The 13272-nt window shown below is 43.4% G+C and overlaps 1 pseudogene; it reads right to left on the bottom strand.

The window, feature by feature from the left end:
* Positions 1 to 701: 701 nt before the first annotated feature.
* Positions 702 to 12066, bottom strand: LOC127920995 (tolloid-like protein 1; annotated as a pseudogene).
* Between the last annotated feature and the right edge of the window lie 1206 nt (positions 12067 to 13272).

Below are 13272 nucleotides of genomic sequence, written 5' to 3'. Positions count from 1 at the left end.
GAGGAACCTGACTGGCTGGAGGAAACATCACAGTCTCTGAGGAACCTGACTGGCTGGAGGGAGGAAACATCACAGTCTCTGAGGAACCTGACTGGCTGGAGGGAGGAAACATCACAGTCTCTGAGGAACCTGACTGGAGGGAGGAGACATCACAGTCTCTGAGGAACCTGACTGGCTGGAGGGAGGAAACATCACAGTCTCTGAGGAACCTGACTGGCTGGAGGGAGGAAACATCACAGTCTCTGAGGAACCTGACTGGCTGGAGGGAGGACACATCACAGTCTCAGAGGAACATGACTGGCTGGAGGGAGGAACATCACAGTCTCTGAGGAACCTGACTGGCTGGAGGGAGGAGACATCACAGTCTCTGAGGAACCTGACTGGCTGGAGGAGGAGACATCACAGTCTCTGAGGAACCTGACTGGCTGGAGGGAGGAGACATCACAGTCTCTGAGGACACGACACATCAGAAGAACAGTATCTGATGAGAAAGGCCGGTAAGACACACACACACACACACACTCACACACACACACACACTCACACACACACACACACTCACACTCACACTCACACACACACACACACACACACACACACACACACACACACACACACACACACACACACACACACACACACACACACACACACACACACACACACACACACACACACACACACACACACACACACAGTACACAGACCTACCTGGGCATCTGTAGAGCTTCCTGGCCTGAGAGATGTCTCCTTTACTGAGTCTGGTCCTCTGTCCAATGGCAGGACGGATCCCACTCTCATCTCTAGATGGGAGGATGGTGTCTAGAAACATACCTCTGGATGGAGGGAGGGAGGAGGGGAGGGAGGGGGAGTGAGGGGAGGAGGGAGGGAGGGAGGGGAGGGAGGAGGGAGATAATGAAGTAAAAAAATCAACTTTTCAATTAAATACATGAAATGTCAGGGTGTGTGTGTGTGTGTGTGTGTGTGTGTGTGTGTGTGTGTGTGTGTGTGTGTGTGTGTGTGTGTGTGTGTGTGTGTGTGTGTGTGTGTGTGTGTGCGTGCGTGTGTGTGTGTGTGCGTGCGTGCGTGTGTGTTACCGTGAGAAGGTGTTCCTAGCATAATGCATGATGCTGTCGAAGTCGTAAGGCTCCCCCAGCGAGTTCACCTCTCCTGGTTCCATCTTCAAGAAGTTATACTCCTGACCTGGAGACAACACACTCAGATATTGACACTCTCAGATAGACACTCTCAGATAGAGACACACTCAGATAGAGACTCTCAGATAGAGACACACTCTCAGATAGACACTCTCAGATAGAGACACACAGATATAGACACAGATATAGACACAGATAGAGACACACAGATAGAGACATTCAGATGGAGACACACACAGATAGAGACACAGATAGAGACAAACAGATATAGAGACACAGATAGAGACACAGGTAGAGACGCACAGATGGAGACACACACAGATAGAGACACAGATAGAGACACAGATAGAGACAAACAGATATAGAGACACAGATAGAGACACAGATAGAGACACACAGGTAGAGACACACAGATATAGACACAGATAGAGACACACACAGATAGGGACACACACAGATAGAGACACAGATAGAGACACACATATAGAGACACACAGATAGAGACACACACAGATAGAGACACAGATAGAGACACACAGATAGAGACATTCAGATAGAGACACACTCTCAGATAGACACTCTCAGATAGAGACACACTCAGATAGAGACTCTCAGATAGAGACACACTCTCAGATAGACACTCTCAGATAGAGACACTCTCAGATAGACACTCTCAGATAGAGACACACTCAGATAGAGACTCTCAGATAGAGACACACTCAGATAGAGACAAACAGATATAGACACATATAGAGACACACAGATATAGACACATATAGAGACACACAGATATAGACACACAGATTGAGACACACAGATATAGACACAGATAGAGACACACAGATAGAGCCACACAGGTAGAGACACACAGATAGAGACACACACAGATAGGGACACACACAGATAGAGACACGGATAGAGACACACAGATATATAGACACAGATAGAGACACACAGCTAGAGACACACAGATAGAGACACACAGATACAGACACACAGATAGAGACACACATAGATAGAGACACACTCAGATAGAGACACACAGATAGAGACGCAGATAGAGACACACAGATAGAGACACACAGATATAGACACAGATAGAGACACACAGATAGATACATTCAGATGGAGACACACAGATAGAGACACAGATAGAGACAAACAGATATAGAGACACAGATAGAGACACAGGTAGAGACGCACAGATAGAGAAACACAGATATAGACACAGATAGAGACACACAGATAGAGCCACACAGGTAGAGACACACAGATAGAGACACACATAGATAGGGACACACAGATAGAGACACGGATAGAGACACACAGATATAGAGACACAGATAGAGACACAGATAGAGACACACAGATAGAGACATTCAGATGTAGACACACACAGATAGGGACACACAGATAGAGCCACACAGGTAGAGACACACAGATAGAGACACACAGATAGGGACACACAGATAGAGACACGGATAGAGACACACAGATATAGAGACACAGGTAGAGACACACAGATAGAGCCACACAGATAGAGACACACAGATAGAGACACACACAGATAGGGACACACACAGATAGAGACACGGATAGAGACACACAGATTGAGACACACAGATAGAGACACACAGCTAGAGACACACAGATACAGACACACACATAGAGACACACATAGATAGAGACACACTCAGATAGAGACTCTCAGATAGAGACACACTCTCAGATAGACACTCTCAGATAGACACACTCTCAGATAGACACTCTCAGATAGAGACACTCTCAGATAGACACTCTCAGATAGAGACACACTCAGATAGAGACTCTCAGATAGAGACACACTCAGATAGAGACAAACAGATATAGACACATATAGAGACACACAGATATAGACACACAGATTGAGACACACAGATATAGACACAGATAGAGACACACAGATAGAGCCACACAGGTAGAGACACACAGATAGAGACACACAGATAGGGACACACACAGATAGAGACACGGATAGAGACACACAGATATAGAGACACAGATAGAGACACACAGCTAGAGACACACAGATAGAGACACACAGATACAGACACACAGATAGAGACACACATAGATAGAGACACACTCAGATAGAGACACACAGATAGAGACACAGATAGAGACACACAGATAGAGACACACAGATATAGACACAGATAGAGACACACAGATAGATACATTCAGATGGAGACACAGATAGAGACACAGATAGAGACAAACATATATAGAGACACAGATAGAGACACAGGTAGAGACACACAGATAGAGACACACAGATATAGAGACACAGGTAGAGACACACAGATAGAGCCACACAGATAGAGACACACAGATAGAGACACACACAGATAGCGACACACACAGATAGAGACACGGATAGAGACACACAGATTGAGACACACAGATAGAGACACACAGCTAGAGACACACAGATACAGACACACACATAGAGACACACATAGATAGAGACACACTCAGATAGAGACTCTCAGATAGAGACACACTGTCAGATAGACACTCTCAGATAGAGACACTCTCAGATAGACACTCTCAGATAGAGACACACTCAGATAGAGACTCTCAGATAGAGACACACTCAGATAGAGACAAACAGATATAGACACATATAGAGACACACAGATATAGACACATATAGAGACACACAGATATAGACACACAGATTGAGACACACAGATATAGACACAGATAGAGACACACAGATAGAGCCACACAGGTAGAGACACACAGATAGAGACACACACAGATAGAGACACACACAGATAGGGACACACACAGATAGAGACACGGATAGAGACACACAGATATAGAGACACAGATAGAGACACACAGCTAGAGACACACAGATAGAGACACACAGATACAGACACACATAGATAGAGACACACTCAGATAGAGACACACAGATAGAGACACAGATAGAGACACACAGATAGAGACACAGAGATATAGACACAGACAGAGACACACAGATAGAGACATTCAGATGGAGACACACAGATAGAGACACAGATAGAGACAAACAGATATAGAGACACAGATAGAGACACAGGTAGAGACGCACAGATAGAGAAACACAGATATAGACACAGATAGAGACACACAGATAGAGCCACACAGGTAGAGACACACAGATAGAGACACACACAGATAGGGACACACACAGATAGAGACACGGATAGAGACACACAGATATAGAGACACAGATAGAGACACAGATAGAGACACACAGATAGAGACATTCAGATGTAGACACACACAGATATAGAGACACACAGATATAGAGACACAGGTAGAGACACACAGATAGAGCCACACAGATAGAGACACACAGATAGAGACACACACAGATAGGGACACACACAGATAGAGACACGGATAGAGACACACAGATAGAGACACACAGATAGAGACACACAGCTAGAGACACACAGATAGAGACACACAGATACAGACACACACATAGAGACACACATAGATAGAGACACACTCAGATAGAGACACACAGATAGAGACGCACAGGTAGACAGATAGAGACACACTCAGATGGAGACACAGATAGAGACACACAGATAGACACACAGATAGAGACCCACAGATAGAGCCACATATAGAGACACACAGATAGAGACACGCACATATAGACACAGATAGAGACACACAGATATAGACACATATAGAGACACACAGATAGAGCCACACAGATAGACACATATAGAGACACACAGATATAGACACATATAGAGACACACAGATAGAGACACACACATAGACACATATAGAGACACACAGATATAGACACAGATAGAGACACACAGATAGAGACACACAGATATAGACACAGATAGAGACACACAGATAGAGACATTCAGATGGAGACACACAGATAGAGACACAGATAGAGACAAACAGATATAGAGACACAGATAGAGACACAGGTAGAGACGCACAGATAGAGAAACACAGATATAGACACAGATAGAGACACACAGATAGAGCCACACAGATACAGACACACATAGATAGAGACACACTCAGATAGAGACACACAGATAGAGACGCACAGATAGACAGATAGAGACACACTCAGATAGGGACACACACAGATAGAGACACGGATAGAGACACACAGATATAGAGACACAGATAGAGACACAGGTAGAGACACACAGATACAGACACACATAGATAGAGACACACTCAGATAGAGACACACAGATAGAGACGCACAGATAGACAGATAGAGACACACACAGATATGGACACACACAGATAGAGACACGGATAGAGACACACAGATATAGAGACACAGATAGAGACACAGGTAGAGACACACAGATAGAGACACACAGATAGAGACGCACAGATAGACAGATAGAGACACACTCAGATGGAGACACAGATAGAGACACACAGATAGACACACAGATAGAGCCACATATAGAGACACACAGATAGAGACACGCAGATATAGACACAGAGAGAGACATACAGATAGACACATATAGAGACACACAGATATAGACACATATAGAGACACACAGATAGAGACACACAGATAGACACATATAGAGACACACAGATATAGACACAGATAGAGACACACAGATAGAGACACACAGATATAGACACAGATAGAGACACACAGATAGAGACATTCAGACGGAGACACACACAGATAGAGACACAGATAGAGAAAACAGATATAGAGACACAGATAGAGACACAGGTAGAGACGCACAGATAGAGGCACACAGATAGAGCCACACAGGTAGAGACACACAGATAGAGACACACAGATAGAGACACTCTCAGATAGAGACACACTCAGATAGAGACTCTCAGATAGAGACACACTCTCAGATAGACACTCTCAGATAGAGACACACACAGATAGAGACACAGATAGAGACAAACAGATATAGAGACACAGATAGAGACACAGGTAGAGACGCACAGATAGAGACACACAGATAGAGACACACAGATAGAGACACAGATAGATAGGGACACACACAGATAGAGACACAGATAGAGACACACATATAGAGACACACAGATAGAGACACACACAGATAGAGACACAGATAGAGACACACAGATAGAGACATTCAGATGTAGACACACACAGATATAGAGACACACAGATATAGAGACACAGATAGAGACACACAGATAGAGACACACAGATATAGACACAGATAGAGACACACAGATAGAGACATTCAGACGGAGACACACACAGATAGAGACACAGATAGAGAAAACAGATATAGAGACACAGATAGAGACACAGGTAGAGACGCACAGATAGAGGCACACAGATAGAGCCACACAGGTAGAGACACACAGATAGAGACACACAGATAGAGACACTCTCAGATAGAGACTCTCAGATAGAGACACACTCTCAGATAGACACTCTCAGATAGAGACACACACAGATAGAGACACAGATAGAGACAAACAGATATAGAGACACAGATAGAGACACAGGTAGAGACGCACAGATAGAGACACACAGATAGAGACACACAGATAGAGACACAGATAGATAGGGACACACACAGATAGAGACACAGATAGAGACACACATATAGAGACACACAGATAGAGACACACACAGATAGAGACACAGATAGAGACACACAGATAGAGACATTCAGATGTAGACACACACAGATATAGAGACACACAGATATAGAGACACAGATAGAGACACACAGATAGAGACACACAGGTAGAGACACACAGATAGAGACACACACAGATAGAGACACACACAGATAGGGACACACACAGATAGAGACACGGATAGAGACACACAGATATAGAGACACAGATAGAGACACACAGCTAGAGACACACAGATAGAGACACACAGATACAGACACACAGATAGAGACACACATAGATAGAGACACACTCAGATAGAGACACACAGATAGAGACACAGATAGAGACACACAGATAGAGACACAGAGATATAGACACAGACAGAGACACACAGATAGAGACATTCAGATGGAGACACACAGATAGAGACACAGATAGAGACAAACAGATATAGAGACACAGATAGAGACACAGGTAGAGACGCACAGATAGAGAAACACAGATATAGACACAGATAGAGACACACAGATAGAGCCACACAGGTAGAGACACACAGATAGAGACACACACAGATAGGGACACACACAGATAGAGACACGGATAGAGACACACAGATATAGAGACACAGATAGAGACACAGATAGAGACACACAGATAGAGACATTCAGATGTAGACACACACAGATATAGAGACACACAGATATAGAGACACAGGTAGAGACACACAGATAGAGCCACACAGATAGAGACACACAGATAGATACACACAGATAGGGACACACACAGATAGAGACACGGATAGAGACACACAGATAGAGACACACAGATATAGACACAGATAGAGACACACAGATATAGACACAGATAGAGACACACAGATAGAGACACACAGATAGAGACACACAGATATAGACACAGATAGAGACACACAGCTAGACACACACAGATAGAGACACACAGATAGAGACACACACAGATAGAGACACACAGATAGAGACACACAGGTAGAGACACACAGATATAGACACAGATAGAGACACACAGATAGAGACACACAGATATAGACACACAGATATAGACACAGATAGAGACACACAGATAGAGACACACAGATAGAGACACACACAGATAGAGACATTCAGATGGAGACACACACAGATAGAGACACAGATAGAGACAAACAGATAGAGACACACAGATAGAGCCACACAGATAGAGACACACACAGATAGGGACACACACAGATAGAGACACACATAGAGACACACATATAGAGACACACAGATAGAGACACACACAGATAGAGACATTCAGATGTAGACACACACAGATATAGAGACACACAGATATAGAGACACAGGTAGAGACACACAGATAGAGACACACAGATAGAGACACACAGATATAGACACAGATAGAGACACACAGATAGAGACACACAGCTAGAGACACACAGATAGAGACACACAGATAGAGACACACACAGATAGAGACACACAGATAGAGACACACAGGTAGAGACACACAGATATAGACACAGATAGAGACACACAGATAGAGACACACAGATAGAGACACACAGATATAGACACACAGATAGAGACACACACAGATAGATACACACAGATAGAGACACACAGATAGACACATATAGAGACACACAGATAGAGACACACAGATAGAGACACACAGATAGAGACACACAGATATAGACACACAGATAGAGACACACAGATAGAGACACACAGATAGAGACACACAGATATAGACACAGATAGAGACACACAGATAGAGACACACAGATAGAGACACACAGATAGAGACACACAGATACACAGATAGAGAGACACACAGATAGAGACACACAGATAGACAGATAGAGACACACAGATAGAGACACACAGGTAGAGACACACAGATAGAGACACAGATAGAGAAAACAGATATAGACACAGATAGAGACAGAGACACAGATAGAGAGACACACAGATAGAGACACACTAGATAGAGACACACAGATAGAGACACACACATAGACACTCTCAGATAGAGACACACACAGATAGAGACACACAGATATAGACACAGATAGAGACACACAGATAGAGACACACAGATATAGACACAGATAGAGACACACAGATAGAGACATAGACAGACACACAGATAGAGAGACACAGATAGAGACACACAGATAGAGAAAAGACAGATATAGAGACACAGATAGAGACACAGGATAGAGACACACAGATAGAGACACACAGATAGAGACACACACAGATAGTAGAGACACACAGATAGAGACACACAGATAGAGACACAGATCTAGAGACAGATAGAGACACACAGATAGAGACAGATAGAGACTCTCAGATAGAGACACACTCTCAGATAGACACAGATAGAGACACACAGATAGAGACACAGATAGAGACAAACAGATATAGAGACACAGATAGAGACACAGGTAGAGACAGATAGAGACACACAGATAGAGACACACAGATAGAGACACAGATAGAGACACACAGATAGAGACACAGATAGAGACACACATATAGAGACACACAGATAGAGACACAGATAGAGACACAGATAGAGACACAGATAGAGACACACAGATAGAGACACACAGATAGAGACAGATGTAGACACACAGATATAGAGACACACAGATATAGAGACACAGATAGAGACACACAGATAGAGACACACAGATAGAGACACAGATAGAGACACACAGATAGAGACACACAGATAGAGACACACACAGATAGAGACATATAGAGACACAGATAGAGACACACACAGATAGAGACACAGATAGAGACACACAGATAGAGACACACAGATAGAGCCACACAGATAGAGACACACAGATAGGGACACACACAGATAGAGACACAGATAGAGACACACATATAGATAGACACACAGATAGAGACACACACAGATAGAGACATTCAGATGTAGACACACAGATATAGAGACACACAGATATAGAGACACAGATAGAGACACACAGATATAGAGACACACAGATAGAGACACACAGATATAGACACAGATAGAGACACACAGATAGAGACACACAGATAGAGACACACAGATAGAGACACACAGATAGAGACACACAGAGAGAGACACACAGATAGAGACACACAGATAGAGACACACAGATATAGACACAGATAGAGACACACAGATAGAGACACACAGATAGAGACACACAGATAGAGACACAGATAGAGACACACAGATAGAGACACACAGATAGAGACACACAGATAGAGACACACACAGATAGAGACACACACAGATAGAGACACACAGATATAGACACACAGATAGAGACACACAGATAGAGACACACAGATATAGACACAGATAGAGACACAGATAGAGACACACAGATAGAGACACACAGATAGAGACACACAGATAGAGACACACAGATAGAGACACACAGATAGAGACACACAGATATAGACACAGATAGAGACACACAGATAGAGACACACAGATAGAGACACACAGATAGAGACACACAGATAGAGACACACAGATAGAGACACACAGATAGAGACACACAGATAGAGACACACACAGATAGAGACACACAGATAGAGAGACACACAGATAGAGACACACAGATAGAGACACACACAGATAGACACAGATAGAGACACACAGATAGAGACACACAGATATAGACACAGATAGAGACACACAGATATAGACACAGATAGAGACACACAGATAGAGACACACAGATAGAGACACAGATAGAGACACACAGATAGAGACACACAGATAGAGACACACAGATAGAGACACACAGATCAGATAGAGACACACAGATAGAGACGACAGATAGAGACACAGATAGAGACACACAGATAGAGACCACAGATATAGACACAGATAGAGACACACAGATAGAGACACACAGATAGAGACACACAGATAGAGACACACAGATAGAGACACAGATAGAGCCACACAGATAGAGACACACAGATAGAGACACACAGATATAGACACAGATAGAGAGAGACACACAGATATAGACACATATAGAGACACACAGATAGAGACACACAGATATAGACACAGATAGAGACACACAGATAGAGACACACAGATAGACACACAGATAGAGACACACAGATATAGACACAGATAGAGACACACAGATAGAGACATTCAGATGGAGACACACACAGATAGAGACACAGATAGAGACACACAGATAGAGACAGATAGAGACACACAGATAGAGACAGATAGAGAGACACACAGATAGAGACACACAGATAGACACACAGAGAGACACACAGATAGACACACAGATAGAGACACACAGATAGAGACACAGATATAGACACAGATAGAGACACACAGATATAGACAGATAGGGACACACACAGATATAGACACAGATAGAGACACAGATAGAGACACACAGATAGACAAGAGAGACACAGATAGAGACACAGAGATACAAAGAGACATTCAGATGTAGACACACACAGATATAGAGACACACAGATATAGAGACACAGGTAGAGACACACAGATAGAGACAGATAGAGACACACAGATAGGGACACACAGATATAGACACAGATAGAGACACACAGATAGAGACAACAGATAGAGACACACAGATAGAGACACACAGATAGAGACACACACAGATAGAGACACACAGATAGAGACACACAGGTAGAGACACACAGATATAGACACAGATAGAGACACACAGATAGAGACACACAGATAGAGACACACAGATATAGAAATAGAGACACACAGAGAGACAAATAGAGACACACAGATAGAGACACACAGATAGAGACACACAGATAGAGACACACAGATAGAGACACACAGATAGAGACAACAGATAGAGAAACACAGATAGAGACACACAGATAGAGACAACAGATAGAGAGACAGGATAGAGACACACACAGATAGAGACAACAGATAGAGACACACACAGATAGAGACACACAGATAGAGACACACAGATAGAGACACACAGATCCTTTTGGGCTGCCTGTCCGTCCCTGTGTTACCTGGTTGTATGTTGTCAAATGATGGTGACATGATCGAGGGGCAAAATGCCAGAACCCGATCACGTGACCCAACTCATGAACCACGATGCCAAACTTATCACAGTTCTTCCCTACAATCGCCTGAGGACCATTACCACGAAAGAGGGACAAAGCTGGATAGAGAGGGACAAAGAGAGAAAGAGGGACAAAGAGAGAAAGAGGGACAAAGATAGAAAGAGGGACACAGATAGAAAGAGGGACAAAGATAGAAAGAGGGACAAAGATAGAAAGGGGACAAAGATAGAAAGAGGGACAAAGAGAGAAAGAGGGACAAAGATAGAAAGAGGGACAAGATAGAAAGAGGGACAAAGATAGAAAGAGGGACAAAGATAGAAAGAGGGACAAAGAGAGAAAGAGGGACAAAGATAGAAAGAGGGACAAAGAGAGAAAGAGGGACAAAGATAGAAAGAAAGAGGGACAAAGAGAGAAAGAGGGACAAAGAGAGAAAGAGGGACAAAGAGGAAAAAGAGGGACAAAGAGAGAAAGAGGGACAAAGAGAGAAAGAGGGACAAAGAGAGAAAGAGGGACAAAGAGAGAAAGAGGGACAAAGATAGAAAGAGGGACAAAGAGAGAAAGAGGGACAAAGATAGAAAGAGGGACAAAGAGAGAAAGAGGGACAAAGATAGAAAGAGGGACAAAGAGAGGAAAGAGGGACAAAGAGAGAAAGAGGGACAAAGACAGGAGAGAAAGAGGGACAAAGAGAGAAAGAGGGACAAAGAGAGAAAGAGGGACAAAGAGAGAAAGAGGGACAAAGATAGAAAGAGGGACAAAGAGGGAGAAAGAGGGACAAAGAGAGAAAGAGGGACAAAGACAGAGAGAAAGAGGGACAAAGAGAGAAAGAGGGACAAAGAGAGAAAGAGGGACAAAGAGAGACAAGAGGGACAAAGATAGAAGAAAGAGGGAGGGACAAAGAGAGAAAGAGGGACAAAGATAGAAAGAGGGACAAAGAGGGAAAGAGAGACAAAGAGAGAAAGAGGGACAAAGACAAAGATAGAAAGAGGGACAAAGATAGAAAGAGGGACAAAGAGAGAAAGAGGGACAAAGAGGAAAGAGGGACAAAGAGAGAAAGAGGGACAAAGACAGGGAGAGAAAGAGGGACAAAGAGAGAAAGAGGGGACAAAGATAGAAAGAGGGAAAGAGAGACAAAGATAGAAAGAGGGACAAAGAGAGAAATAGGGACAAAGAGAGAAAGAGGGACAAAGATAGAAAGAGGGACAAAGAGAGAAAGAGGGACAAAGAGAGAAAGAGGGACAAAGAGAGAAAGAGGACAAAGAGAGAAAGAGGGACAAAGAGAGAAAGAGGGACAAAGATAGAAAGAG

The sequence above is a fragment of the Oncorhynchus keta genome, unplaced genomic scaffold, assembly GCF_023373465.1.
Source record: "Oncorhynchus keta strain PuntledgeMale-10-30-2019 unplaced genomic scaffold, Oket_V2 Un_contig_21309_pilon_pilon, whole genome shotgun sequence".
NCBI lineage: Eukaryota > Metazoa > Chordata > Actinopteri > Salmoniformes > Salmonidae > Oncorhynchus > Oncorhynchus keta.
Note: the sequence above shows the minus strand (reverse complement) of the source record. Positions and strands in the feature narration are given on the sequence as shown.